General features: G+C 42.1%; 1 non-coding gene across 1 annotated transcript; it reads right to left on the bottom strand.

The window, feature by feature from the left end:
* Positions 1–11,890: 11,890 nt before the first annotated feature.
* On the bottom strand, positions 11,891–22,964 carry LOC100667580 (uncharacterized). Its single transcript, XR_010318820.1, has 3 exons — positions 22,883–22,964; positions 20,848–21,568; positions 11,891–16,043 (listed from the first exon to the last, which is right to left on the bottom strand). It is a non-coding gene; the product is annotated as an uncharacterized LOC100667580 (transcript).
* Positions 22,965–24,595: the final 1,631 nt, after the last annotated feature.

The following is a 24,595-nucleotide window of genomic DNA, read 5'->3' as shown; positions in this document are numbered from 1 at the left end:
AGACCCCTTCCCTCACCTTGGGAGGGCTCTACTCAAGGGCAAACGATCACTCTTAACCAATTTCATGCTCAAAGAGCAAGAGGCAAGATTCAGTCACAGTTTTTTTTGGCTCTCCAGCCCATTGGCCAGCATGTGACATGTTCTCAGTAAATGCCTGTTACGTGAATGAACAGTCATAAAAACTCGAGAGTTGGAAAGGACTTTAGAGGTCATTTAACTCTCAGCTTAAGTGCAGGAATTTCTTCTCTCTAAACCAAAAACAAAATCCATGGTGATGGCGTCGTTTCTGACTACTAGTGACTCTATTGGACAGAGCAGAACCACCCAGAGGGTTTCCACGGTTGTGACCTTTATGGAAGCAGACTGCCACATCTTTCTCCCACAGAGCAGCTTTCAGTTAACAGCCAAGCACTTAACCACTGTACCACCAGAGCTCCTTTTTCCCCTAAAAACAAAACTCATTGCCATCAAATCTATTCTGACCCACAGCAACCCTATAGGACAGAGTAGAACTGCCCCATAGGGTTTCCAAGGAGTGGCTGGTGGATTCGAACTGCCAACCTTTTGTTTAGCAGCCGAGTTCTTAACGACTGTACCACGAGAGCTCCTTTTTCTAGAAAGAAAGAGAGAGAGAGAGAGAAAGAAAAACCAGACTCATGGCCATCGAGTGGACTCTGACTCACAGCAACTGTACTGGGCAGAGTAAAACTGCCCCATAGGGTTTCTAAGGAATGGCTGGTGGATTAAAGCTGCCGACATTTTGGCTAGCAAGTGTGAGGTGGAATTGACTCAATGACACACAACAACAACAACAGCAACCATGTCATGGATGAGGGGACTCAAAAACAGAAAGTTTAAGTAACAACCCAAGGTCACATAGCTGAAAGGAAATCACATGTATTGAGCATCTGGTCTGCACCAGTTGTTGTTGTTATGTTGTTAGGTGCCGTCGAGTTTGTTCCAATTCATGGTGACCCTACGTACAACAGAATGAAATGCTGCCCGGTCCTGCGCCGTCCTCACAGTTGTTATTATGCTTGAGCCCACTGTTGCAGCCACTGTGTCAATCTATCTCGTTGAAAGCCTTCCTCTTTTTCACTGACCCTCTGCTTTACCAAGCATGATATCCTTCTCTGGGGATTGGTCCCTCCTGATAACATGCTGAAGTACCTGAGACAAAGTCTCACCATTCTTGCTTCTAAAGGACATTTTGACTTGTGTAGTACTTAACTATATGCCAAGCACATAGTCCTAAGAGTTTACAGACCCATGAGGTAGATGTTCTTGTAATTCCCATTTTGCTGTTGTGGTTGGGTGCCATTGAGTCAATTCTGACTCATAGCAACCCCATGTGAGAGTAGAGCTGCCCCATAATGTTTAACTAGCTGTAATCTTTATGGGAGCCAATTGCCAGATCTTTTGCTTGAGTTGCTGGGTGGGTTTGAACCGCCAACCTTTTGGTTAGCAGCTGAACACTTAATTGTTTGTGCCACCAGGACTACTTTTATCCCTGTTTTACCAATGAGCAAATGGAAGAAGAGAAAGATTAATTTGTCCAAAATCACACAGTGGGTGGCAAGGCTGGGATTCAAGACCAGCAGCCTGTGCTCAGACCAATGCACTAACCTGGGCAGCTGGAAGTCATGTGGTAAAGTGCTGTACTAAAGAAAGTAGAGCCCCCTGGAAGCTTCCGGGTAGGGCTTCAAACCAGTTTGTTCCAGTTCAAACCACTGCTGAGAATTTGCTATTCCACCCCAGGTATACTGAATCAGACCTACAGTTTAACATGATCCCCAGGTGATTCTTACGTATACATAAACACCTGGGGATTTTGGTAAACTGTAGGTTCTGTGTCAGTATATCTAGGGTGGAAGTACAAATTCTCAGCAGGGTTTGAACCGGAAAAAACCGGTTCAAAGACCTGTTCCCAGGAGGGCATAGCCTGATGACGAACCAGGCCATTCAACTGTACCATATGATGGACCTTGTCTGGCCTTAATTAAATCAAGTTATTGCTTCTTTCCACCGGCCCTGGGACTAGTACCAGATCACAAACTGCAAAGGATTCAAAGTGAAACAATGAATGGATACACTCACACCCACATGCACAAACGGATGACCATAGATGCCTGCCTACATGCATTGCCTCTCTCTAGACATCTTTTTGTGCATGTTCCAGTTAGGGGAATGGCCATCACCTCAGCCTATACCAGACTCAACCTACATTTGAATGCTGCAGAAAAGAAGAATGAAGGACTAAATATGTCCCTCCCTTGTTAGGTCCAGAGCCTCAAGGATGAGGACACAGCATCCTGGGCCACTTTCACTACTCCAGATTTGGTTCTTCACGCACTCTACAGAAGATAAATCTCCTAACATTTGGAGAATTGCATTAAATTAGACTGAATCTGCCTAGGATTTATGGTGGCTGCCTATGACAAAAGGCCCCAGGGAAAACTCATGATTTGGGACAATCTGGACTTATTTTAGGGTCCAGAACATCTGCAGCTACCACGGATGGATAGATCAGCCACGCTGTGTGCAGTGCGACTGTAGCCTCCATGGCAGAGATCACCTGACAACCCAAGAGTGAAGCCTCAAATCTCACTCATCCATTCACCCATCCATCCATGCATGCCTGCATTCATCTACGCATCCATCCACCCACTGACCCACCCATCCACTCATCTACCCATCAATCCATCCACCTGTCCATCCGCCCGCCCGCCCATCCGTCTGTCCGTCTGTCTGTCCACCCACCCATCCACCCATCCAATGATTCATCCAACAAACATTAGAGAATCAATCCCTGTGCCAGATAATGGGGCTGCCCTTAAGGGGCTCAGAGTTTGGTGGGGGAGACAGATCATTCTAAAAACAGGTTATAATCCAAAGTGACAAGGGCAAAGAGAACTAAGATGAGAGAAGACCCAAATCTGCCTGGTGGAGGTCATTCTGGAAAAAATCTTTGAGGATCTCAGTTTGCCAGATGGACAAGGGGAAGACAATCCAGGCAGAGGGGACAGAATGAGCAGAGGTAAGGAGCCATGAGAGGCAGCTGAGCATCTAGGGAAGTGAAAGGCAAGAGAAGAGACAGTTGATGTAAGCAAGACTTGGGTCATAACAGGATTTGTAGCCATAAAAAAAAAAAAAAATTTTTTTCAAGAAGAAAATCACTGTAAGTCCTAAGACTTGATTCCAGAGGCAGTGAAAAGGGATGATAAAATTTTTACCACAGTATTAATTTTACTAGATTATGGAATATTGACCACACCAGACCAATGCTACCAAAGTGTGGTCTGTTGACTGTTAGCACACTATGGTGAGATAAGTTTAGAAATTGAGAGTAAGTCTTTACAACTTTTAAAGCAATTTGATAGAGTAATTTTATGTCTGTTAATCTATTTTTAAAAATTTGACCTTGTATTTTTTATGTCTTTTTGGGGGGCACAAATAGCTTCATTATTTTGTGCAGTTTACTTTTAATTTTTTATTTAAAAAATTTCAAACTTAAAGTTGAAAAAAATAGTATAGTGACGTTCTTATATCCTCCACCTAGATTCAGCAATTGTTAACATTTGAGTCCCTTCCTCGTAATGACCCTTAAAGCTATGGGATGGTTCTCACTAGGTCCTTTCCTTCCCAACGCCACCCCTGATCATCTTGGCACTGGTCTGCCCCTTCTTGGATTGTTTGTTGATTTTAGGTTACATTTTTTGCATTTAAAGTATTTTATTTAATTGTTTTATTTTGTCATCTTTCTAAGGATGAGATGTTAGTCCAGGAGGACCCCAGCACGTATTTGCAGATCCACTGATGATCCTTTGGAAACCGATGCCTTTGTTCACAAAATAGATTTAACCAGATGGCTTCTGGGCTCTCATTTCAGACTCCTCATAACAGTGAATCCAGTGACAGCCCCTCATCTATGGGCTTCACCAGACAAGCCTTGCACTTCCCCACCTCTGCCTCTTTGCTCTGGCTTCTCTTTTGACTTGGAATGTCTGCCCTTTCTACTGCCCACCCCTCCCCTAGTCAAACCTTATTATCTTTTTTTTTTCCTTTAACTAATATTGTGCTCCTACCATGAGCCACGCACGCATAAAGGGTCTTAAAACATTAACAACAGTTTTTGCACCAATCCTGCGAAGTAGGCATTATTTTGTCAATGGGGAAAGAATACTCAAGAGAGATTAAGTAGCCTGCACATTGGTTGAGCTGGGATTTGAGCCCAGGTTTGCCTTTGGCCCCAGATTCAGGGTCCTTGTGAACCACAGCACTTCACAAGCAGCCCTGCAGTGACCAGCAGTTGGAGAGGAACAACCATATAGGCCTAGGAGTGCCTCAGACCACTCCACTAGGTTAAACCCCAAGCCCATGAAAGCCATGAAAAAGCCACAGCAGTTTCTAGCCAGGCACATGGTTGTCACCTTAGAGCATGTGACTCCACTGGAGTCCCAGAATATTATGTCTGTTCCCTTTCCCTGTCCTTGGGCTTTTGCTGAAGTGGTCAAGATGCCAGGGATGCCTTTGCCCAGTCCACTCTGATGCTAGGTGCCCAAGGTGGCTGTTAAGCCATGCTGGGAGTGCTGAGGCAGCCTGGCTTTCTCAAAGGTAATAGGCAGGGGCTTGCTTTCTCTTTCCTTCTTCCCTCTCTACCCTCCTTTATGTAGAAGTAAGGACTGCAGGGGGTAAGGAGGGAAATAGTCTCCAACCCTCACCCTATTGTTGTCTGCCTTGGTTTCCCTGACCTGGAACACCTTTACGGTTCTTGATTTGAAAAGCATTGTTTACAGCATCAGGGCTAAAATCAGGCAGAGTTCCTGGGACCCCAAGCCAAGGGTCTTTCTTGATGGGATTCAGGAGCACAGCCTGACAGAGCCAAAGGTGACGAGATTATGTTTATTCCTATACTTGCCCTCTCCATTAAAAACCAATAACAACATTAAGCATTTTTGTCAAAGTGCCCAAGGGCCAAACATCTCTGTCCCAGGCAGATGTGCTAGGAATCTGGGTCCTGGCTGAAAGCTTTCGTGTGGTTCAGGGACACCTTGGAAGCGGGGAGCCTTAGATTATGTTGCTGCCTCAATTCTGAGCCTCCTGGTCGTTCTAAATATTCTCGATGGTGACACAAAGTGTGCCTTTCTGCTGGCCCAGAATTATTTCTGGTCCAGCTGTGCATGGCGTCTGTGTGTCTGAGCTCCTCTGGGCTAGAGAGCAGGCAGAGGGCCAAGGGGAGGAACATGTGTCAGCTTTCCATCCAGAGAGAGCCACCCAAAACAGAGGACAACCCCAGGGCTGGCCCAGCTCTACAGAATGCTCTGAACCAATCTCATGAAGCCAATCTCCTAGGCCAGCAGAAAAAGTCTATTCCCTCTGAATTCAGAGAACAAAGTATTCATGCTACCTCATGACCATCAGACACACAGTCAACCTTAACCAGAACCTTTGGGAATCTCTATTGTATTCAGCAAGTAAAGTCACAAGCAGATGTTTTAAGCCCCTCCCTGTGTAAGAGAGGGCTTTCCTAATCTCCTTGTGATAAAGACATGGGACCATTACCAGACAAGTCTCCCAAAGATAAACTGTTTTCAAGAAAATAGGAAGCTAGGAGTCCTCCAGTCCTTTGAAACGGCATAAAGGAGTGGGCTGCCTTCTTCCTTGCCCAAGGAAAAGCTCTGCAGATTCTCGGTGCCTCTCCAGGCAGGGGTGGGTGTCACCTTCAAGGGTCACCTTTGGCATTTGGCTCCCTGCACGATCCTGGCTCAGTGCGCAGGAACTCCCAGCATGCTCTATGTAAGGTCCCATGTGATTTCCTCTGGGAAGACAAATGGATCGCTCTCTAGGCTGTGGCAGAGATGGAGACCCAGGGGCTTTGAGCAGTGGGCAAAATCTATCTGACTATTAGTCCCCCTCCTGTCCCTGAAAGCCCAGGACTCCCCCTTCCTCATTTACCCCCCACCCCCAATCCATTGTTTCCTGGATCATTTTCAGCCACTCCTTTAGGAAAATTGACCTGACCTACGACCCATGCTCCAAGGACATGATTTGACCATGTAGCTGGCAGAGTCCATGGAGTGAGTGTGCTTTTTATGGATAGCTTTGTTAAACTGTGCCTTAACACGCAGAAGTGATTAACTCCAAAGGCAGGGTGTTTGGGAAAGGCACTTATAAATGCTAAGGAGCAAGTCCAGTGCTTAACCAGCCAAATAATGTCCAAATCCTCCTATAAGAGTCTGCTCAGCCCAGAAGCCCTCTTGCCAAGTTCTGGAGGTCGCTGCTTGCTTCTCCATGACAGACTAGACCAAGGACGCTGGTTTGGAAGGAGAGAAAATGTGAGAGCTGTAGACTGGAGAACCAGCACCTGTGGAAACCGCACGCCAGTTTAGCAAGAGTAAGCCTGGCATGAGGGCACCAACTGCCATCTCACGTGATGCCAGCTGACGCTGGAGGGTTGCAGAGCCACAGCAAAGCGTGCATGAAGGTTTAAAGGAGAGTACTGAGAAGAGCAGAAGGTTGGTCAAAGGCAGAGATGCTACCGAGCCAAGTATGTAAAACTCAAGGGGCAGAAACAAGGCTGACAGTAATCCCTTAGGAGACAATCAACCAACCAAGCAGAGATGAAACACATTTAGGCAGATTCTGCAGCTTTTCACCTCTGATGAGAGGGAAAAAATGATTATTCTGTTTATCAGTGAATAATGAATCTCTAGCATCTCAAGCAATAATATTTTTTAAAAAAACCCTGTTGCTATTGATTTCATTCCAACTCATGACAATCCCATGTATTACAGAGTAGAACTGCTCCATAGGGTTTTCTTGGCTGTAATCTTTATACAGAAGCAGATTTCCAGGCCTTTCTTCTGCAGTGCCAATGGGTGGGTTCTAACCACCAACCTTTGGTTAGTAGCAGAGAGCAAACCATTTGCACCACCGAGGAACCTATGGTGATAATATTAATCAGTTGAAATTGGGCCAAGCTTAGTCATTAGCTCCTTTTACCAAAAAAAAAAAAAAAAAAAAAAAAATTGCCATTGAGTAGATTCCTACTCGTTGTGACCCTATAGGACAGAGTAGAACTGCCTCCTAGGGTTTCCAAGGAGCAGCTGGTGGATTCAAACAACTGACCTTTTGGTTAGCAGCCGAGCTCTTAACCATTGCTCCACCAGGGCTCCAGCTCCTTTTAAGGGCCTCAGAACATATTATTTTTCATTATTTCATCCCAAGTCACTGATTTGCACCCCTTTGATACTGCTGAGTGGTAACATTCCCAGAAACGAATGGATTAGTCTTGTAAATTACAAGGGAGAGGAATTTGAGCAATAAAGTTGCCCCAAATTCAGTGGCATTTAGATTTTTTTCCATCAACAAAAATTCCTTATTCACTATCAAAAACAGGGGCTGCAAGCAGGGTGCTGATAGGGTTCCGGCACCTCGTGCTGGGCTGGGCTCCACAGACCATCACTGGAGCCTATATGTGGTGAAAAGAGGGAAGCTTTAGCCTAGGGCAGATAACTGCAGGCTTTTTTAGAGAACTCCCACTGCCTCCTCAAGCCCTGTGGTTCCCCATACCGAAGGTCCTCTATCCAGTCCCAGCCCATCCCTGGGGTTCACTACTCACAAAGCCCCTCACGTTCCCTCTCAAAAATGCCCCAGCTTTGGAGAGATAAAGCCGAGTTTCACAGTTTCACTGACCTTGAAGCAGGAGTCTCCCACGTCCTGCTACACGCAGAGAGCCAAGGAGTGTCATGGGAGCTGGCAGGGGCCTGGCTGGGAAAAGGCTCCGGAGCTGGGCGGGGCTGGAGGGTCCCTCTCGGCCAATCCTGTCTGGGACTTCCTGGAACATTTGCTCCCTCAGCTGTGCCCTTGTAGGACAGCCAGTGACTCTTCTGCCACTGGGCCCTGGGCTTTTCCCAGCACCTGCCTTTCCCCCAAATGCCTCCCATCCACTCAGGACAGATTATGCAATAAGCAAGATAAGCAAGGGCTTACTGGTGCTTACTTCCTCATCTGTAGTGAACAATTTCACATGTTTTTCACCACATCAAAGATGTCCCTGTCAGGGGTTGTAAACTTAAAAAGAGACTTTGATTCTGTGGGAAAGTGCTGAGGCGATTCAGAGAAAGAATGATGCCAGTCGTACCTAGGAGAAGAATCTTTGATGCAGTGAAAAAATGTGAAATTGTTCACTGGTGATTACCTTGCTGTTGTATAATTCACTCCTCCATCCCACTTGAAGGGAAAAGGTATAGCCCACCTTGCTCCCCAAGCCTGCTCCTGAGCACAGCCCATTTCAGGGCTCTGAGAAGGGTTCTGGGGCCCACAGCCTGGCCGAAGGGCTGCCCAGCTCTGCAGGAGCAGACCTCTGGGTGGAAGGGCCAGCAGGGAAACTGCCAAGTATGTTAGGGAATTTGTTCCTCACTCCCTCAGGAGCATCATCCCTGGTACTCCCAGACTCTGCAGGATTAACCCCCCAGCCCCCAGCCAAGGTCTTAGGGGAGGAAGGTGTCTAAAGCGCCCTCTCTCCTGCTGTTAATCTGGCCCTGAGCCAAGGTTTGGAGGACTCCACCCAACTTGTTGTCTGGGGCCTGGAGTCCAGAACAATAACAATCATGTCTCTCTTCAGGATGGGGCTATCTGAAGTCGATCGCTAGAGAATCTCACCTTTCTATTCCACACCGTTTTACTATATTGCCCAAAACCCCAGCAGGCCATATCCCTGCTTAAAAATAGCCCTTCTTGAGACATCCACTCCAAACCAGAAAGGTTAGCTGTAAATAGTAATGACCCACCAGGATTTTGGACAGCAGCTTTGCCATTTCAGAGGGAGCCTGCCTCAGCTTCGGATGACGCTCACGTATCAGCTTCCACAGCCACGCAAACACCACCAGCAAGAGGATGCCTTTGCCTTCCTCCTCAAAGGCCCAGCCTGGGCTGGAGGAGATGATGGAGCAGGGGCAGTGCCCCAGGAGCAACCTTCCACCTACCGTGGTCCTCTAGTAGTGTTTCCCCAGTTTAAAAAACATGGCCCATAAAAATCATATTTTGTCTGTGGGTGGGGTTCTGACTGGGAAAGCAAACAAGGAGTCTTCCGGGTGCTGGAAATGTTCTTGATTTTTTTATTGTGATAAATATATATGTAACAAAGCATTTGCCATTTCAACAATCTTCATGTATATAATTCAGTGAGATTTTATATGGGGGCATACATGTGTAAAAATTCCCCAAGTTATATATTTAATATTCACTCACTTTACTGGATGTTGGTTATGTTGTTGTCATTAGGTGCCGTCGAGTGTATTTTGAATCATATTAGCCCCATATGACAGAGTAGAACTGCCCCATAGGATTTTCTTGGCTGTAATCTTTATGGAAGTAGATTGCCAGGTCTTTCTTCCATGGGGCCACTGAGTGGGTTCAAACCACTGACCTTTCTGACAGAAAGCCGAGTGCTTGACTGTTTAATATATACGCTACCACAATGACCCAGCTTACACTGAATCATAATTTAAAAAAAAATAATACTCTTTCTACATATGATTTATTCAGATATTTTCTGTGCTTTTCTGTTTTATTTCATTAATTGCAGATTGGGACCAACCAACCATATTTCATAATCCTCTAAAGCATCAGAGCCTCCCCTCCACCCCCCACGTTTGCAACTTCTGGCCCCTGAGGGCCTAGCAGGTAGAACAGGCAGCAGGCCCGGGATCTAGGGCACTGAAGAACTGCTCAGGAGGCAAACTGGTATCTGCAGGGTTTGGGGTTTTTTTGGGGCAGTGGGGAGGGGAAGGCATTTAGGTGTACTTCTTCCCAAAATAGCTATTTCACACACAGAGTTTCAAGTCCAGTTCAGGTGCTTAAATAACCTGAAATACATCCAACCAAAAAAACTTAAACCTGTTGCCATCAAGTCGATTCTGACTCATAGAAACCCTATAGGACAGAACAGAGCTGTCCCAGAGGATTTCCAAGGAGCAGCTGGAACCTGGCTGTAGAAGTGACTCAGACTTGACCTTGCAGATGAGGCCTTATGGAATAGACAGCCCAGATTGCTCATTTCAGGGGAGAAAGAAATGTCTACTTCATTGAAGCCACCATATCAAGTGTGTTTGGGTGTGCTGGAGCCAGCTGGTTAATTGGCTCATTGAGCCAATTGTTGAATTTTCAGAGATTTTTCAGGCCAGCAGTTAAACACAGCCACTATTAAAAGTTAAATTATGTAAAGTTACAATAAATTATGTTCAAAATGAAGATAATAAATCCCAAAGCCCTTCAATTTCTAATTATTTTACTATAGTATATTCTCTTAGAGTTATTTACATCTACTTTGTCTATGGTGGAAATACCATATAATGGCGTGCTACTGAGCATCTCCTCCCAACGTAGTGACGTCATGTGGTAGCTTGAAATCAGCCACAGTGGGAATATTTAAACACAAAAATCTGAAAATGCTACAAATCAGATCATTGTTTTCACGGAGAGTCAGTTTTTGAACATTCACCAACAAAGCACAGGGTGTGACTGTAAGGATACAGTGCAAATAACAAAGACGGGAAACTCAACCTCATGGCCAGGCTTCATGGGAAGTGAGGAGCAGCTTCAGAAGCTTCACAGAGAGTGGAATATATTTCAGTGGAAGGAATGTTGTTCAGAATCCAAAGCTGCTTTAGCATCTGGCAATCATCTCAAACCTCAGAAAGTGTTGATCAACTCAACAGGACTGCAATAATTCTCAAAGCTGGCTACAAATTCTAATAATCCAGGAGCTTTAAAAAAGTACCTAAGTTAAGCCTGAGTCCTGCTCTCCAGAAATTCTGATTTAATTGGCCTGGGGTGTCGCCTGGGATCTGGCTTCCCAGGTGACTTAATGTGCAGCCAGGGTTGAGAACCAGGCTTTACTGTTACCAGCTGCTCTTTAGTCTCAACGACTCTGTGTCTTACGGCTTCTTCCTCAACTACCAGGTGCTCGATTCTCTTCCCATGGCTCATGGTTCATTTAGCCACTACCAGCCTGTTGGGCAGAGCACTTTGTACTACTCACCGGCTGCTGGTCAGCCTGTAAACTACTGCCTTTGAGTCAGGTGACTACCCCGACCAATCAGCTGTGACCGCACAAGCAGATTCCCATGCTGTGTATGTAGTGGACACTCTGTAGCTTTGCCACCATGAAGACTAGGCCAATAGTGAGGGCAACCAGCACTAAGTAACGTTGACAAGAAAACCCTACAACCAAATATTCCCCACATGTCAGCTCTTCCATTATCCATGCAAGCTAAATGTTTCCACCACACACCAGTGTGTATGTAGAGCTTGACTCCTCTGCTAATTTCCACAGGAAACTCAGTTATCCTGAGCATTTTGTGCGTATGTGCTTGCTGTTGTATTTATGTACAGTTTAGGAAGTGTGGTAGGTCACACATGACACCCCAGAAAATTCCACCATGGGGCTCACCCTCTTCTTTCCTCACCCCTCTCTCTCTGCTCCTTGCAACTCTCTCATGAACTCCTAGTTCTTCCTCTAGTATGACTTTCTTCATCTCAGGCCCGAAGAGATCATATTCTACTCTCTAAGAAGACAAATCAAAGCATTGCCTCAACAGGTAGATCTCTCCCTATAGCCTCTGAAAGGATAAAATCTTCATTTCAATTCACCAGGTGACTCCTCATTAGACAGGAACCTTCAGATACTGTTCACAGGTTAGTGGGCTGCTTTCCTACCTATAGCATTTTCCTCCAGAGTCTCCCCTTTCCAGGAAGAAAGCAGTTGTCATCGAGTTCACTCCGACTCGGGGTGACCCCATGTGTGTCAGAGGAGAGCTGTTCTCCATTGGGTTTTCAATGGCTGATTTTTTGGAAGTAGATCACTAGGTCTACTTTCTGTGGTCCCCCAAATTATCTAATATTTTAGTGCCTGCAACATGGACTACTTCTAAACTGTTCTTTTGTTGTTTTTTTTCTCCAAAGTTTTAGAGGTTAAAGAATACCTGAACACCAAGGTAGCTCACTGCAATGAAGACAACAAGGTAGAAAAATGCAAGAGTTAAATGAAAAACTAATGAGATTTTTGAGAATTCAAGAAAGACTAAGTTTAATTTGCATAAAGGCATAACCCATACCTCACCCAAAGTGTTAGGCCACAGCACAAATCCCTCTCTGTCAGAATCACAAATGTTGGTGGGTTGGCAAAGTAACTGGACACAAACAATATGTTTCTCAAAGTAATGCATGGGTTTGTCCATCACAAAAACAAAAAAAAAGAAACCAAACTTGCTGTGGAATTGATTTCAACTCAAAGTGACCCTATAGGAGAGAATAGAGACCATCACATACACACACACAAGTAAGAAAAAAATACATTTAAATCCTTTGCAAAAGAGAGCCGAGGATGGTAATCATGTTACCTCACATTTGAACAGTACTTTACAGTTTACAGTCTAACCCATTTAGTGCTAACGACAGCCCTGTGAGGTAGACAGCACAGGAATTACTATTATATTTTGAAGAAGAGGAAACTGAGGCTCAGAGAGGCTTAAGCACTGGCCTAAGGTTTCCCAGCTAGTAGATGTAGATCCAGGCCTTGGATTCAGGGCTGGGGATCCCAGTTCAGTGCCCTTTCACAACTGCCTTTCTAATAAAAAATGAAATGGGTTGTTAAAGGATAGTGGCTCAACATCACGAAGCAGAAGTGTTATTTTCCATGAACAAATCAGAACAAATACAATCAAACCTGATGTTAATGTCATGCTGGTGGTAGCTGGGATGAATAATTTGCTGAATCATTCAAGTATTTATACCTGGGACAAAACGATTGTTTTCTACTTTACCTCTGCTCTGCCTCAGTCACCAGCAGCCACTGAGAATGACACTCTGATTATATTTCACCGACTCGAGTCTTATTACCAGGAACCACATGGTGGCACCTCAATCAACTCATTCTTCAAACTTTCACCTCGTCTCTAACCGATACGAAAATGAAAATCAATCTCATCTGTTTATGCCTTCTTGCTCTGGACATTAGTCTGGCTCTGCTCTTTGGCCATAAATAACGTTATCTTTTATCCCATTTCATTTCTAGTAAAAATGCTTAATTTTGCAGGTTGGATCAACATTTTCCAACTTGGAAAAGAAAAGCTAAATAAAATTTTTGTTTTCAAATAAACAAAAGTTAATTTTATGGGGAGTAACTCCTCTATTGCATTATTATTTTTAGTTAAGAATTTAAAAGCCACTCAGTCTTTGCTGGTCCAACGTTTTGTCTCACGTAATACTGTGAGACAGAGGTGCTGGTCTATCACACATGTCAAGCAGCATTGTAAGGTATATTAAAATTTAACAACCACTATCAGCGACTTTGTGTAATAAACCCAAACCATAAAGCCGCTTGGAAATATTACAGCAGCAGTTTAAAAATCCCTCTTTCAATTCCTTTGGGGAAACACTAAGGAAAAGTGACAAAGTTCTACTTCATGTCTGATTCTGTCCAATAACGTTCTGGCTCAGGTAAGAGATGTGTCCCTGCAGCGAAACTGGACTTCTTAGTTAATATCCAAAGGCAACCCCTAAAAGCCCCAAGATAAGTTCATTGACGATGAAAAAATGTGCGTATTCATCTGTAAGCATAAAATTGGATTTTACTTCTGATTTTCTAGGTTAATTTTGCAGCATAAGTGTTCGCTACTTGGTTGTTGAGGGCTGACCTTCCATCTACTTTTAGAAATGGAATCTCACATAATGGAATCCAGGCAGAGACAGCCAGGAGTGCACACTCCAACAATAGAGACAAACTCAAAAGCTGGACTGTGGAAAGGACACACTCAACCATCTCCTTCCCTCTGAGGGATTTTGGGGACTCCAAGTTGAAGTAGAAGGCATTGACTTTCCCGTGTGTTGTTTTGCATGACGCTAGAATGTGTGTGGTCCTTTCATTGATTTATCCTGGTTTTAGTTCACTTGCAAGACTATGTTTTTGAACTAATCTTTACTTTCCTTTTCTTCTTTAAAACCTTGATGTGTTTGGAGCAACCTATGTATATTATTTGAAACCCTGCATTCTGAACACATAAATTGCAAGTTACGCATTGTTAGGATCCAAACAACCCATGCTTCCTATCATGCATAAATATGTGTCAACCTCTTATTTGATATTAAAAGGAACAAACAAGCAACTTTTTTTAAAAAAAGAAAAATAAAGCATCCATAAATAACCCTTCTCGAGTTTAGCGCTACACAGTTGGCTAATATGAGCTACTGAAAATATTTTTGGAATGGTCTCCAAATACTATAAGTATTTTCTTAGTTGATATTTCACTATATAGTTAGGTACAGAGATGGCTGTTATGGTGCAGAAAATGAACATTCTCCATCTCTATGGTACATTATCAATGCCAGCACTTTCATGGGTCTTAAGAGCCCACAAGTGGAATTTATTGGTCAGCTGTTAGCTCTAACAACATAATTAAAGTGCAAAGAAAGAAGGAAAACAGCCAGACAGGTCAATTTTTCATTGTCAGCATCGATAAGCTTCATGCCTCTAAGAAAATGTCAGTGCCATAGGCTCAGGTAATGGTATCTCTATATTTTGTTCTTGTCCTTCCTTTAAAGCAGCATTCTCCCTGAGAAAAGAAGAGGGAGGTAAACAACAAGATAGCACTGTTTCTTCAACAGGTTACAATCTTGGGAAAAGCGAGGTCACTTCCCCAGCCTAGAGTAGCAGGACTAACCCTGCATTTGGTTTTCTGATACAAGAGCTATTGGGTGGTTGGGTCCATTTCCTATGCACTTACAATATTTTCACTTGGAAATATCTCAAAAAATTTGTTTTTGTTTTTGTTTTAAAGATGGCTGGGGGAGAACTGTCTACCAACAGCTCATGACAGTATGGTTTTAAAAAGGAAAATCCTATTAAATAACTTTCCTTAAAAAAAAAAACCAATATTCATAGTGAGTCTAAAAAAGTTTTGTGTAAATCAGAAACGATTCCCACATAACAATGAGAGGGGTTTAAAAAAAAAAGAAAAAGCAAAGCCAGGTGCAGAGATAATTTTTAAGTATATATTTTCACATAACATTGAGGCCCACTATAGCACTTGTGGCCTTTTATCTTGTTCTCGGGTTTTGGTGGTAAGGGAGCGTGCACCTTAATGAGCCATCTTCTGTACACTCAGCACCTGTCTCTCCAGGGAGCTGGCTTCTTGGGCACCAGGAGAAAGCCTCCCTCCTCTCCAGACACCCACTGGCTGGAATTCTCTGCAGCACAGCCTACTGATTCTTAATTAAGGAAATGTTATGTACAAATCCATATGCCTTTCATCATTTTTTTCCTGTCCACTTGCCTAGATATTGAAAAGGCCATTTCAGAACATAGCATTCCTCAAATGTAAATATTTATAATGCATTGAAAACCATGCACATGCTGGAAATTGAAATTGCTTATGTGTTGGCCCATCCCTACAGGGGAAGCCTAGGCTTTTCTGTGAAGCTTATAACAAAAGGCAATGTAATAGATGCCATTAAATCCTAGGAGGGTTGGTAGGTGTGTCCAGGCCTGTAAAGTGCCAGAGAACCATCACAGGTCTCTTCTACAAATCCTTGTCCCAGGTTCTAACAGAACGTGGGACAGAGTTTACAATTTGTTTTCTTACTTGCTTCATTAAAATGGCTACTAGCACCTCCCACCTTACATTCCCTTAACACACAATGTGCCATCAGCTTTACCAAATATCAATCTGTTCACCTGCCCACCCAAGTCTGAAGCATTTGTCTTTCATCCCAAACAGTTGTGCCTCCCTTATGGGAGACAATTCACAACTGGTTTTGCCTTCTTTGGTGGAGAAAGGAGACTGGATCGTCTCCTCCGTCCTCTCCCTGCACCATGGGAGGCATGGCACGCAATTTCTGTCCGTCCTGCTTCCCGTGAAAATCCTGTGGACGCAGGGCAAGGCCAGTCTTCAAGCCGGGAGTCGAGGTTCAATTTTTAGTGACAGCTCATATAAAGTGTCTTCATCTATGATGAGAGTTTTGTCAAGCAAGTACTGAGTAACCTGAAAAGAAAAGGAAACTTCAGCTCATTTCTTTGAGAACACTTCTATCTGAATGAAATCTGACCATCTCTTTTAATTCAACATTGTCTCATAAATATTTTAAAATTTTATATAACTAAAAAAATTATGAATATGTCCACATTGTAAAAGAACCCAACCTGGGCTCTGAACTCCTGCTGCGAATTTGCATTTCTGACAACTTCTCTGCTGAGATTTTGCATTTCCACCCCAGATATACTAAATCAGAATCTACATTTTAACAAGATCCCCAAGGGATTATTATATATATTTTCCTGGGAATTTGTTAGAAATGCAAATTTTCAGCAGGGGTTCAAACTGGAACGAACCAGTTCAAAGCCCTGAATCAAACATCCCTACTCTGTCCTATAGGGTCGCTATGAGTTTGGAATGACTCAACGGCAATGGGTTTGTTTTAGTCTCCTCTGAACCCCCAAAACCCAGGCACCTCCATCAAGAGGAACCATTGTTATCATTTGGTTTGTATCCTCCCAGATGTTTTACTATGTCATTATAGACATGAGATGTACTTATAGAAATCATCCTTTTCTTTTAAACATAAATGGTATCATTCTGTTCATTGTATTCTGCTTTCACGTCTTAACTCTAAGTCGTTAGAGAGCTCCCCATGTCAGTTCATAGAAATCTACCTGCTGTGCAGTATTCAATAGTATGATGCACTACAGCGTCCTTAACAATTCCCTGTATTGATGGATATTTAGTTGCTGATAATATTTCACTATTATAGAAAGTTACAGTGAGATCCTTGTTATCATACTCCCTAGTGTGCACATGTGTATGCTCCTCTAGGGTAGAAAGGAAATGACGCTGGAAATGAAAATTTGGGGGCATGGCACATTTCTATGAAAATATTTTTAATGAGACATAACTTACATAAGTGAAATGAACAGCTCAATCAGTTTTGACAAATGTATACATCCACGTAACTCATACCATATCATGACACAGAACAATTTATCACCCAGAATGCTCCCCCATGCATCTTTCCAGTCATCAGCTGCCCAGAAGCAACCACTGCTCTGATTCCTTTCACCAAATATTAGTTTTGTCTATTCTAGAACATCACATAAATGGAGTCATGCAGAATGTACTCCTGTCTGGCTTCTTTCACTCAGCATAATGTTCTGAGATTTATCCATGTTGTGGCATGTATCAGTAGTTTGCTCCTTTTTTATTGCTGAGTAGTATTCCATTGTATGGAGTCCCTGGGTGGTACAAATGATTAACACGCTTGCCTGATAACTGAAAGGCTGGATGTGTGAGTTCACCCAGAGGTGCCTTGGAAGAAAGGCCTGTTATCTAGTTACGAACGTCTGGCTTACGTACAACCTGTAGTTATGAACCAGCTCCGTAAAGCCTATTATATTAAAAATTCCAGGTACATACAATGGTTCATAATAAAAATGGGTGCTACTTTTCAACTTGCATCAAACATTATTATTACTGCTGTATTATGTTTTTTTTATTATGTTCAAGATATTTTGGTGTATCTGAAAGTGTTTCTTTAATGTTTTTGTGCATAGAAAAGTACACTATGTACTATAAAAAAAATGCTCAGATAAACATTTGACTTACTGATGTTAGGTATGAACTGTACCTAACCATTTTAACTTACATACAAATTCGATTTAAAGACAGATTTAGGAACGGAACTCATTTGTAATTCAGGGACTGCCTGTACTTTAAAAAAATCAGTCATTGAAAACCCTGTGGAGCACAGTTCTACTCTGACACACATGGGGTTGCCATGAGTCTAATTGACTCACAACTGGTTTTTTGGTGTTCAGTTGTATCCATTTTTGTTTCTCTATTCATCTATTGATGGACATGTGGGCTGTTCCCAATTTTTGGCTATTATTTTAAAAATGCTATAAACATGTTTGTACAAGGCTTTAGTGAGCTTAATTTCACTTTTCTTGGGTAAATACCTAGGATAGAAATTGCTAGGTTATCAGGTAGATGTGTGTTTAATATTTTAAGAAATCACCAGTTTTCCACAATGGCTGTACTATCTTACACTCTCACCAGCAGTGAATAAGCATTTCAGTGGCTTAGTACAGCCATTTCTAATCTTAAAAGATGATGTCAGTTTGTCTCCTAAACTGCTATACCTGTAGCACACAAGAGTGCCTGTTTCCCTATACCCTAGCCAATGTTGGAAATTATCAATCTATTTCTTTGTTGCCAATCTGACTGGTGAAAATGAACTCTCATTATAATTTGAATTTTTCTTTTTACTAGTGAAGTTGGGCATTTTTCAAATATTTATTGACCATTTTCATTTTTTTCTGTCAATTACCTGTTGGGAGCTTTATTTATTTTTCTATTGGATTATATTTATACTTTTTAAAAATAGCTTTATAGGAGTGCTTTACAAATTCTGTATCTTTGCTTTATATGTTGAAAATATTGTCTCCTAGTCTACCGCTTGTATTTTAACTTCTTAAAATAATTGTTCTTTGTCACGTAATGGAAGATTTGGGTGTGGGTGAGACCACCTATGGAGAGGGGTGCAGAGTCAGGAGAGGCGATGCTCTAGGGCAGAGCTTAGAAACCACCGGGAGGAAGAGGCCAAGTCCCCACAAGCCCCAAAGGAGAAAGAGCCAGAGAAGCAGTAGGAAAACCAGGAGAAGGTTATATGATGGAATCAAAGCAAGAGAAGTTTCAAGGAGAAGATAAACAGTAATGCTCCCAATATTTCGCCCAAACACATTCTGTTTGTTTCTGGTCGATACCCTTACCATGTTAAAGAGGTTTCCATCTATTCCTAGTCTACTAGAAGATTTTAATCAGGAAAAAAATTACAGTTTTATCCAATTTTTTTTTCAGCATCTATCATGATCACGGGACCCTAGAGGTGCAGTGGTTAAGAACTTGGCTGCTAATCAAAAGGTCAGCAGTTGGACTCCAGCCGCTCCTTGGAAACCCTATGGAGCAGTTCTACTCTGTCTTATAGGGTCGCTATGAGTCAGAATTGACTCAACAACAGCAGGTTTGATTCTGTATCATGATCATAGTTATTTTTCCCATTCATTATTCAATGTAATGAATTACAGTGAGAGATTTTATAGTGTTAAGCCAAACTTGCATTCCTAAAAGGAATCTGATTTAGTCTTCAATGAATGAATTCTTTTACTGCGAGGCTGCATTTGATCTGCTAACATGAAATTTTAGGATATTTACATTTATCTTCATAACTGATGTTGTGTTGTTAGGTGCCATCAAGTTGGTTCCGCCTCATGGTGACCCTGTGTACAACTGAACAAAACACTGCCGGTCCTGCACCATCGTCACAATCATTATTATGCTTGAGCCCATTGTTGCAGCCACTGTGTCAAGGCATCTCATTGAGGGTCTTCCTCTTTTTTGCTGGCCCTCTACTTTACCTAGCACGATGTCCTTCTCCAAGGACTGATCCCTCCTGATAACACGTCCAAAGTATGTGAGACACAGTCTTACCATTCTTGCTTCTAACGACCATTCTTGTTGTACTTGTTCCAAGGCAGATTTGTTCCTTCTTTTGCCAGTCCACGGTACATTCAGTGTTCTTCTCCAATACCACAATTGAAAGGTGTCAGTTCTTCAGTCTTCCTTATTCATTGTTCAGCTTTCACATGCATATGAGGCAACTGAAAACATCATGGCTTGGGTCAGGCGTACCTTAGTCTTCAAGGTGATATCTTTGCTTTTCAACACTTCGGAGAGGTCTTTTGCAGTGGACTTGCCCAATGCAGTGAGTCTTTTGATTTCTTGACTGCTACTCCCATGGGTGTTGATTGTGGATCCAAGTAAAATGAAATCCTTGACAACTTCAATCTTTTTTTTTTTTCCAACTGACATCAGCCTATAATTTTCTTTTAGTCTGTTCTTCCTTGTCTAGTGGTATGAAGGGATTATACTAGTTTAAAACAATGAGCAGCGTAGCTTCCTATATTTTTCATGCTCTGGTACAGTTTATAAAACATAAAAATAATCTGTTTATTGAGGATTTGGTATAATTTGTCCTTAAAATTATCATGGCCTGGTGCCTTTTTTAAAGGTATGGATCTTTATCCAGCTTTCTTATGGTTATCTAATAGTGATTTCTGTGGTTATTTGCCTATATTCTTTTGTTAATTTTTATAATTTCTACTTTCTAGAAAGCACCTGATTTGTCTATGAACCCAGATTTGTTGTTATAAAGTTACATTGCATTTCTTACATTATTAAGGTATCATCTTTATCTATAACTCTATAACTTTGTCTCCTTTGTCATTCTTGAAATTCTTTGGGCCTTTTTTTCCCCCTTGATCAGACTTTCCAAAGATTTTACTATTTAATTGATCTTTTCCATGAGCCAGCTTTTGGTATCATTGAGCAACTCTTGCTTTCTAGTTCATTAATTTCTGATTTTTTACTTATTAATTCCTTTAGTTGTTGTTAGTTATTAGGTGCTGTCTAGTCAGTTCAGACTCACAGCAACCCTATGTACAACAGAGTGAAACACTACCTAGTCCGGCGCCATCCTCAAAATTGTTGCTGTGTTTGAGCCCAGTGTTGCAGCCACTGTATCGGTCCATCTTGTTGAGAGTCTTCCCCTTTTTCACTGACCCTCTAACTTCACCAAGCATGATATCCTTCTCCAGGGACTGATCCCTCCTAATAACATGTCCAAAGTACGTGAGACAAAGTCTCACCATCCTCGCTTCTAAGGAGTATTCTGGCTGACTTTTCCAAGACAGATTTAATTAATCTAATTAATTCCTTTAGATCCTCATAATATTACCTTTGGCTGATGGTCTATTCGGTAGGAAGTCTGCTGGAACTGGCGAATCTCTCTGATGATGTGTGATATCTACGAAGAATAACAACAAAAGCAAAGCAAAGTTATTTCCTTGTATTACAGGCCCCATATCTACAGCACAATCATCCTCAATGCCCAGTGCTTTCTTGCCCTTTAACACACCACGTGGCACGCCAACAGCAAGAAGATACTGGATTCACAGTCAGGGGAACATCTGGCATTGGGTAGACACAGGCTTGGTAGTGGCAAGCTCTGGGTGTCATTGTCCATAGGCTTCTTGTTTCTAACTTGGTGCTCAGACCCTGGTTGTCTATCAGGAAGCCTTTAGTATCGGTCTATCACTGGTTAGTCTTAAAAAGTCAACCCTGGAGCTTTATTCCCCAACCCCTTTGTCCATATTACAAGCTGTAATTGTCCTGCCAATTTTTCCTCCATCAGCAGAATCAGGTGCTAGACCTAGTACCTGTTCACCATTGTCTCCACCATGGGACTAAAAAGCAAACAGTGACTTCACAACTCATTCACCCCTTCTCTACAAACCACTGAAGTCAACTGTAAAAGGCTGAGTATGAAATTATCACCTACCATTCTCATTTTGGAAAAGTTGACAAGGCCTTCCTCGGTAAAGTTTGGTGTTCCTTCTTCAATAAATGCCAGGTCTGTCAAGTACATTCCAAGGTAAGGAACTGCTGGGGGGTTACAACTGCAAGACAAAGAGGCATTGTTCTCATACTTGGTAGGACAGATGTCTATTTTTCCCTCCCCAATGTAAACAGGAAGTAACTATGCTGCTTCAGTCCTGAAGAATATTTTCTTTTTATTGTATTCCAGAAGCACACTTATGATATGCAATCCTAACCACATTTCACAACAGAATACAATACAAAATTACAGCGCGTGTTTTTCTCCGTGTTTGAAACAATGGTATCTGTAAACAACAGGATGCTTTATGGACAAGTGCACAATATTTGGTAGTCCCCTGTTTGCAATACTTGTAATTGGGCCACGCTTCTTGGAGGGGTAAAAGCTTGTTGAAAACCCCTTTTTCCCTGACTTCATTAAAATACAAACACGCAATCTTAAAGAACTGAATAGAATAATCAATGTGATTAGAGCTTTGCACCATAGTAAAACCTAAAACTTAATTTCTGTTTCATTGATACTTAAATATTTTAGATGGTTAAGACTTAACATCACAACTGCATGCTAAAGAGTGTTTTTTTGGGGGGGGGAGGTTATGGTTGGTCTCCACAAATAGGCTAGAGGTTGAGATCATGGGCTTCCGATCCAGAGAGAACTGAGTTTGAATCCCAGCTTGACCACTTACTAAGTTACACTGTGTAAACTTTCTGAACCACCATTTCTTCATCTGTAAAATGGAGATAATAAAGCTTATCTCTTAGTTGGTTGTGAGGCTTAAATAAGACATATCAAGCACTTAGCATGGAGCTTGGCATTTAGTAATTATTCAGCAAGTGGTTCTATTAATAATATTATTATTATTACAAGTCTCTCTTTCACTCAAGTTATCACAGGAGTAATGCTTTTTCAGAGTAAGTCAAGTGCCTATGGTAGATCATGAGAAACCAGTTACAAGAGAATAAATTCCACAGGATAGAAAGAGTGAATGATCCAGAAATAATAATAGGCTATAAATAAAACATAATAAACAGATGCTGGAATATTTAAACAAAATAATCATGGGAAGTCATTGTTCTTAGATTAGGAAATACCTAATCAAGAAACCTTTTATGCTACAGGTGGTTTGATTTATCATGGTGATATTTTCTTATTTGGAATACTCTGCGTATAGTGAGTATATCCATAGGACACTTAGTGTACGCACAGTATTCCAAATGAAAAGGAAAATTAGAAAAACACCTAGATGGTGAAAGTAGTTTCCCGTTTCTTCTTCTTTTCAAAGAAAAGTAAAGAGAGGTCACTATTTGTATACAAGATGAATTATTTAAATATATTTCTGAATTAGGAATATTCTTAATAATTAAGATAGACATACTTTTTAAGGGTTTCTCTGAGACTTTTAAATCTTCCTTCAGATGAAATAGTCTTCTGAAGTTTGTCCATTAGAGCTTTTGTCTAGGAAAACAAAACAAATCAAAACGACTTAGTAGGTCATGAAAATACTTCCGTGGTTTGATAAGAGTGAGTTACCAAAAAATGCTCAGTTCGTATCTATGGTGGCAGGTGCTGTTACCTTTCCATAATAAAGGTCATTATGTAATATGATTCTCACAGCATAGAGATAAGGCATTATGTTTAAATTTAGCTTAAAAAAAAAAAAAGGAAGAATGCATGGAGAAGAGAAAGTGCCCACATCTACACATTTAGCCAGAAAAGGAGGGAAAATCTGTAGAAAAGTTGTAATGCACAAGAAATTTAGGGACCCAAAGAACTGAAAACCACATGTTGAATACAGGATCTTAAAGAAGTCTCGTGCCGGGGAGTTTTCATGATAAATCTTTTTGAGATAATCTCCAAACTATCTAATCACATGTTTGGTTGCTTTGCTACTGACCTAGCAACATTCTCTACACCAGATCCTTTCCATTTGTGATCTTCAACAATTTGTTAGAAAAATATAACTGAAATATTTATCAAGAAATAAAATTATTGTTGACAGTGATCTGGAGTTTTTCCCATGGAAATGGGAGAATGGTAGGATGGTCCCTTGGGGATGATGACTCACTCCCGGTAATACCCATACCAGGCAGCCTGGCTGGGCCCTGATTCTCCAAGTCTCACAGGAAAAACACCTGGGATCCCCAGCAGTAAGGCTCCTTAGGTTACGCCCAGCAGTGAGGCACCTTAGGTTACTGTGTCTTGGCCTCGAAAGGAGCTGTACAGCTTCGTGAAAGCTTTCAGAAGGTCTCAGAAGGGCTGCTCTGCCTCACCCTGGTTTCTGAGGTCTCTGGGAAGAAGGCAGCCAGCAAGAACTGGATAGGGGGTGACGATGGGTTCGGGTAGGTCTCCTGCCTCCCCAGGGATGGCCTTCACTCAAAGAAGCTACAGAATACAATCTATCCCACAGCCACTGACTGAATCTGGTGGGTTCCATAGTGTAAATTCTACCAGGCCTTCTGATCCTCTCCCAGATTGGAACCAGATCCTGGGAAGGGACAGCTGCAGAGCAGATGATGTTACACAAAGGTACCTGAAGCAGGGCATATTTCAACCAGGCTTTACCTACCATGCCTGGAGCGAGGCACTGGACGCTGGACAGTCTCCCAGGAGGACAGTCTATCAGTCCATGCTAAAGCCACTCTGAGTGACCCATACATGTGGCCAAAATGGTATGTATATTCTATTTAATGCCTCTACAGGTGATATATTCAAAATTTAAAATAATAATTTCAACACTAGCCTTAGCATCTCTATTTCAAAGTCAGTTATTCCTACACCTGCATCCCATTAAAGCCATGAATATCCCTTAAGTCAAGTACAGGAGAGATGTAGATGCTTTCTTAAAGAAGATTTCTGTTTCAGAGAAAAAAACAAAAAAACAGGGAAGGCAAAGAAAAGTGAAGGCAGAGGAGCAACTACTGGCCCTGATGAACTGCAGTATGTGACAGGATAGTATGTTCTTTGTACCCGGTGCCCAATGGCTGAAGCCACCACCTTAATACCTATTGCTGTCAAGTTAATTTCAACTCATGGCTACCCTATAGGCTACCCTATACCCCAAGAAGCAGCTGGCACAGTCAAACTGCTG

Source organism: Loxodonta africana, chromosome 2, assembly GCF_030014295.1.
Source record: "Loxodonta africana isolate mLoxAfr1 chromosome 2, mLoxAfr1.hap2, whole genome shotgun sequence".
Taxonomy (NCBI): domain Eukaryota; kingdom Metazoa; phylum Chordata; class Mammalia; order Proboscidea; family Elephantidae; genus Loxodonta; species Loxodonta africana.
This window is presented reverse-complemented; position numbering and strand designations above follow the sequence as displayed.